The sequence below is a fragment of the Asparagus officinalis genome, chromosome 6 (assembly GCF_001876935.1).
Source record: "Asparagus officinalis chromosome 6, Aspof.V1, whole genome shotgun sequence".
Classification (NCBI taxonomy): Eukaryota; Viridiplantae; Streptophyta; class Magnoliopsida; order Asparagales; family Asparagaceae; genus Asparagus; species Asparagus officinalis.
In genome coordinates this window covers 77,491,666-77,499,004 of record NC_033799.1, presented here as the reverse complement: position 1 = coordinate 77,499,004, position 7,339 = coordinate 77,491,666, and positions in this window count along the sequence as shown.

The window sequence follows — 7,339 nt, the reverse complement described above, 5'->3', positions numbered from 1 at the left end:
TTGCAAGGAAAACAAAGCGTATCATATCCAAAGAGTCCACAGACCCACTCTCTAAAAATACGATGAGTCTGAGATACTTTGCGAGGGGGTATCTGTATTAGGCCGTCAAAAAATGTTTACGCCGACATCCAACACCTCTCAAGACAAAATAGGATAAGAACATATACACGTCTTCATTGCCAGCACCTGTGGCGCGCAGGACATGGATGCGCGGCTAGAGGGCGACAACCATGGTGCGCGTGCTAAAGCGCGGCAACCCATCGGTGCCGCGGCTATAAGCGCGGCCAGGCCAATGCGTGCCACGGCTAAGGCGCGCAGCCTAGGTGCCGCGGCCTTAGGCGCCTGAAACATGCAGTGCCGCGGGGCAATTAAAGAAGGATGCTATGGCAGTTATAAGGCAGTTATTTCGATGATTTTTTTTGGAGTCCACGTGCGGCGTAATCAGAAATGAACGTGTGCTGAGTGGACAAGCAGTTAAAACCACGAAAAAAGTGGTTACAAGGTCGTGGGAGAACGGTTTAAGCACGATGGAACGTGGCTGATAACGCGATCCCTTTGCCGTGGCAGCTATACTGCCGCAGCAATAGCCGCGCAGTGTAGTGACTGCAGCGGCAAAGAGAAATACTTGGTTGGTTATTTCGCCCCCATTTCACACTGTGGGTGCACTGAGACCCTTTATAAAACTTCCCTACACACGATAAAGGACAGAGAGCATATTTGCAGCAGAAGAGGCTTAACTTTCCAGTGATTTGGAAGAAGGAGAGAGAACTTTCACCTTTGCACAAGCATCATTCAGGTGTTCTAGCAGATCTTAAGCTCAGACTTTGATCTTTGGAAGAACGGACATCTTACATCGATAAAGATATTCCGTTTTCAAATCTTTACTTCGCATAAACGAAGAGAGATCCCTAAGCACCTTCACGATCTTTGAATCGGTGGTCAATGAGCCAAAGCACTCACGCCAGGCCAAGTCCCACAAAAACATCCTGTAGTGATAAACGCTTCTGCTGTTATTTCTCGAAAGTTATGATTTTGTTATTTTCATTTGTAATATTCTGTAAGCAATCGAAGTTTAATGGAATCTGCAATGGAAACGACTTTCGCTGAAAACACACACGGGGAGGACCTCCGCGTTTTGGTCTTAGAGCGTGGTGATGAGTTCCGCGTCTTGATTTGGAGAGATTATCAACAAGTAATCTCTTTTGTCATAGAGTTGCAAAGATCATTGTCTTGTAATCTTCGTCTTGGCTCCTTGAGAATATGAGAGTCGTCAGATTGTAACTCCCGATGTTGATTGTGAATACTATTAAACTAGAGCTCTCATCGGTTGTCGTGAATGTCGTCAGATTGTAACCTTCAGCGATCTACGTAAAAGTCTTCAAATTGTAGCCTTCTGGAAATCGTCAGATTGTAACTTCCATCATTGGTGTTTGATGGGGGATAAGCTATCTATTGTGATTTTTAGATAGCTTACATTGTTATTAGAATACATTACTGTAAATTTATTATCACAATATAACCTTATTGGTCTTTTCATATTTTCCAGAATGCGTAGTCCCGTGACAAAATTTCGTAGCCATATTTCCTGATTGGATGCCTCATAGCAAGCTACAAATTCTGCTGCCATAGTGAAGAAAGCTACAAGTGTTTATTTGATACTTTTTCATGATATAGCTCCTCCTGCTAAGATATAAATATAGCCTAATGTAGACTTTCTACTATCTTGGCATCTAGCAAAATCAGAATCAGAGTATCTAATGACCTCCAGCTGTTCTGATTTTCTGTATGTGAGCATATAATCTTTTGTTTTCTGAAGATACCTCATCAAACCATTAAACAGTTAGGACCAAAGCTAAAATCCCCTCTCGATTCCTTCCATGAACGAGAGGTCCATAATCCACAAATTAAACGATCAAACCTTTAAACAGTTAGGATCGTCTCAAATTCCCATTTTGGTCAAACCTTCTGCTATCCAATGATCCATACCAGGGTTGCTTAAGTATCTGCCTAACATCCCAATAATGTACGTAATATCCGGACGCGTACATACCTGAGCATATATTAGACTTCCTACAGCCGAAGTATAAAGAATCTTCTACATTTCTTGAATTTCAAGGTTGCCTTTAGGGCACTGATTGAGACTAAACTTGTCTCCTTTAATCACAGGGGTGTCTCCTAATATGCAGTCTTGCATGCCAAACCTTTTAAGTACTTTATTGATATAGCTCTTTTGTGATAATCCAAGAATACCCCGAGAGCGATCTCGATGTATTTGGATTCCTAATATAAAAGAAGCATCCCCAAGATCTTTCATCTCAAAATTCTTTGATAGAAATCTCTTGTTTCGTGCAACATGCATATATTATTAGTGGCAAGCAATATGTCATCGACATAAAGAACCAGAAAAATATACTTACTCTCACTAAACTTGTGATATACATAGTCATCAACAATGTTCATCTCAAAACCGAACGAGATAATTATTTATTGAAACTTGTAATACCATTGACGAGGAGCTTGCTTGAGTCCATAGATGGATTTCCTTAATTTACAAACCATATTCTTTGGGTCTCCTGACACAAAGTTTTCTGGTTGCACCATATAAATCATCTCATCAATGTCACCATTGAGAAATACAGTCTTAACATCCATCTGATGTAACTCAAGATCATAATAAGCAACAAGTGCCATAATTATTCTGAAAGAGTCTTTCGATGAAACCAAAGAGAAAGTCTCTGTATAATTATAGGCGTCAAAAAATGCTTATAGACATTCAAATACTGCTCAAGGCAAAGAAAAGACGATAAACACCGCTCTCTTAATCAGAAGGGGATGATTCAAAGGAAGCAAAGCAAAACAACATGGAAGAACAATGTACACACCAACAGGCAGCACACGGCGGCGCGATTGAGGCGCGGCAGGACATGGTGCCGCGGCTAAGGCGCGGCAGCCCATGGTGCCGTGGCTATGGCGCGGCAACCACTTGGTGCCGCGGCATATGGCGCGTACCTATCGTTGCGAGCGTTGCGGTTAATAAAGAGAGTGCTGTGGTGGTTACAAGACAGTTGTACGATGATTATTTGAAGCCCACGTGGCAGCATATCAGTAAGGGAACGTGTGCTGACGTGTACAAGCAGTTAAACCACGAAAAAAATGGTTAAAGGTCGTGGGAGAACAGTTTCAAGCACGATGGAACGTGCTGGTAACCGTCTCTTTGGCCGCGGCAGTCTACACTGCCGCGCCAATAGCCGCGGCAGTGTCGACTGCAGCGGCCAAAGAGGATTCATCAGTCAGTTGTTTCGCCTCCATTTCAACTGTTATGCATCCCTACCCCTATAAATACCTCCCTAGGCACGAAATAAAGGACAGAGGGCAGATTGGAGCAGAAAAGGTTTGAGTTTTGGTGAATTAGAGCAGGAGAGAGAGTATTCCTTCTTCACAAATATCCTCAAGAAGCTTTTGGCGATTCCTAGAGATCTAAGCTCAGACTTGATCTTTGGAAGAGTGAACATCTTACATCGATAAGATATTCGCTTTAAAGATTCTTACTTCGATAAACGAAGGAAGAATTCCCAAAACCTTCACGATTCAATCAGAATCTGTGAATCGGTGGTCCACGGGCTAACGCACCCCCGGCACAGGCAAAGATCCCACGCAAGCAGTGATCTGAACAACGATCCTGCGTTTGTTTCTAAAAAGTTGTAATCTTCCTTTTGTTGTGTAAAAGAAGTCTTATAAAAAGGCTATTTCTTTTGAATTTATTGTAATCGAACGAAGATATAATGAATTCCACAACGAGACCAACTTTATGTAACGGGAAGTTCCTAGAGAATCTTATATTCTTAAGGATAACCCGAACATGCGACTGAGGATAACGTACTCCTCGTTACACCCGGTTTTGCAAAGAAAGCTGGGGGTGGATAATTCATGTAACGGGAAGTTCCCGGAAGAATGTCAAATGTAATATTCTTAGGGATAACCCGATCATTATGAACAAAGTGATAAACACTACATCCCCACGGTGATTTCCGAATACTCTTTTGCTGAGATGAGATTCGATCACTTCGTTGGATCAATCTTCCCTCACAAAATTCTCACTTGGTCAAACCTTAAAATCCTCTCTCGATTCCTTCCATGAACGAGAGGTCCACAAATTAAACGATCAAACCTTTAAACAGTTAGGATCGTCTCAAAACTCCCACTTGGTTAAACCTTTAAACAGTTAGGACCAAAACCAAAATCCTCTCTCGATTCCTTCCATGAACGAGAGGTCCACAAATTAAATGATCAAACCTTTAAACAGTTAGGAACGTCTCAAAACTCCCACTTGGTCAAACCTTTAAACAGTTAGGACCAAAACCAAAATCCCCTCTCGATTCCTTCCATGAACGAGAGGTCCACAAATTAAACGATCAAACCTTTAAACAGTTAGGATCATCTCAAAACTCCCACTTGGTCAAACCTTTAAACAGTTAGGACCAAAGCCAAAATCCCCTCTCGATTCCTTCCATGAACGAGAGGTCCACAAATCGAACGATCAAACCTTTAAACAGTTAGGATCGTATCAAACTCCCACATGGTCAAACCTTTAAACAGTTAGGACCACAACCAAAATCTCTTCTCGATTCATTCTATGAACGAGAAGTCCACTTTCAGTTGAATAATCAAACCTTATGACAGTAAGGATTATTCAAACCTGTCCAAATTCTTTAAGTGAAGATCCCACTTTTAGTTTCCTTTACACCCAGGAGATAGAATATAAAATTCTTCCTCTCCTGGGCCGAGTTCATCTCTACCAACAAACAAGAGATCAGGAGATAGAATATAAAATTTTTCCTCTCCATCATCGGGTTCATCTCTACCAACAAACAAGAGACCAGGAGATAGAATATAATATTCTTCCTCTCCGATTTTGGGTTCATCTCTACCAACAAACAAGAGACCAGGAGATAGAATATAAAATTCTTCCTCTCCGATTTCGGGTTCATCTCTACCAACAAAAAGGAGACCAGAACACTCCGATGAGTATATGAGTATAAACTGCATCTCCCTGAACCTCCCAACGGGTATATGAGGTTAAACTATTTCCCGAACACTCCGATGAGTATATGAGTATAAACCGCATCTCCCTGAACCTCCCAACGGGTATATGAGGTTAAACTATTTCCCGAACACTCCGATGAGTATATGAGTATAAACTGCATCTCCTTGAACCTCCCAACGGGTATATGAGGTTAAACTATTTCCCGAACACTCCGATGAGTATATGAGTATAAACTGCATCTCCCTGAACCTCCCAACGGGTATATGAGGTTAAACTATTTCCCGAACACTCCAATGAGTATATGAGTATAAACTGCATCTCACTGAACCTCCCAACGGGTATATGAGTTTAAACTATTTCCCGAACATTCCGATGAGTATATGAGTATAAACTGCATCTCCCTGAACCTCCTAACGGGTATATGAGGTTAAACTATTTCCCGAACACTCCGATGAGTATATGAGTATAAACTGCATCTCCTTGAACCTCCCAACGGGTATATGAGGTTAAACTATTTCCCGAACACTCCGATGAGTATATGAGTATAAACTGCATCTCCTTGAACCTCCCAACAGGTATATGAGGTTAAAGAGTATATGAGTATAAACTGCATCTCCTTGAACCTCCCAACAGGTATATGAGGTTAAACTATTTTCCGAGCACTCCAATAGAGCATATGAGTATAAACTATTTCTTCATTCTTCGACGACAGTTCAAATTCAAGACTTCGACAACGCTCACGCGATAAACGCAGCATCGGAGGAATTTTAGCTATTCTACAAAGCACTGAATAGGCTAAAAGATGAAGAAGTCAAGAATTAAAGCCATTCACAGACCATTCTACGCAATTTCCTCAACGAAGCACTGGAGAAATTGCAAGGGAAAGCTTATCATGTCCAAAGTGTCCCAGACTCCTCTCTACGATAATGAGTCTGAGATACTTTGGAGGGGGTATCTGTAGGCGTCAAAAAATGCTGCAGCATATGGTGCCGCGGCTAAGGCGCGGCAGCATATCGTGCCGCGGCTAAGGCGCGACAGCCTAAGGTGCAGCGGCTATTATAGGGCGTGCTGTGGTGGTTACAAGACAGTTGTACGATGATTATTTGAAGCCCACGTGGCAGCATATCAGCAAGGGAATGTGTGCTGACGTGTATAAGCAGTTAAACCACGAAAAAAGTGGTTAAAGGTCGTGGGAGAACGGTTTCAAGCACGATGGAACGTGCTGGTAACCGTCTCTTTGGCCGCGGCAGTCCACACTACCGCGCCAATAGCCGTGGCAGTGTCGACTGCAGCGGCCAAAGAGGATTCATCAGTCAGTTGTTTCGCCTCCATTTCAACTGTTGTGCATCCCTACCCCTATAAATACCTCCCTAGGCACGAAATAAAGGACAGAGGGCAGATTGGAGCTGAAAAGGTTTGAGTTTTGGTGAATTAGAGCAGGAGAGAGAGTATTCCTTCTTCACAAATATCCTCAAGAAGCTTTTGGCGATTCCTAGAGATCTAAGCTCAGACTTGATCTTTGGAAGAGTGAACATCTTACATCGATAAGATATTCGCTTTAAAGATTCTTACTTCGATAAACGAAGGAAGAATTCCCAAAACCTTCACGATTCAATCAGAATCTGTGAATCGGTGGTCCACAGGCTAACGCACCCCCGGCACAGGCAAAGATCCCACGCAAGCAGTGATCCGAACAACGATCCTGCGTTTGTTTCTAAAAAGTTATAATCTTCCTTTTGTTGTGTAAAAGAAGTCTTATAAAAAGGCTATTTCTTTTGAATTTATTGTAATCGACCGAAGATATAATGAATTCCACAATGAGACCAACTTTTGACGCAAACAATAATCAATGTATTCCTTTTGAGTAAAGCATTTAGCTACAAGACGTGCCTTATACCTCTCCACATTATCATTTGCATCCCGTTTGGTTTTAAATATTCATTTACAACCAATTGGTTTTGCACCTTCTGGCAATGAGACAAGTTCCCAAACGTTATTGTCTTACATAGACTTGTACTCTTCATTCATGGCATCAATCAACTGTTGAGAGTTAGAACTTTTCATGGCCTGAAGGAAGTTGATTAGATCATCTTCCAACATTCCATTACTTTCCTCATGTTTTTGGAAAAATATAATATAATCATCTGAAATAGCATTTCTCATTTCTCTCGTGGATCTGCTTAATGGCACTGGTTCTTGAGGTTGTTGAGTTTGTTCTTCTGGAACGGGAAGTTGTTCAACATTATCATCTTGGGGTTCCAGATTTACTTCTTGAGCAACAACAGGTATATTAAC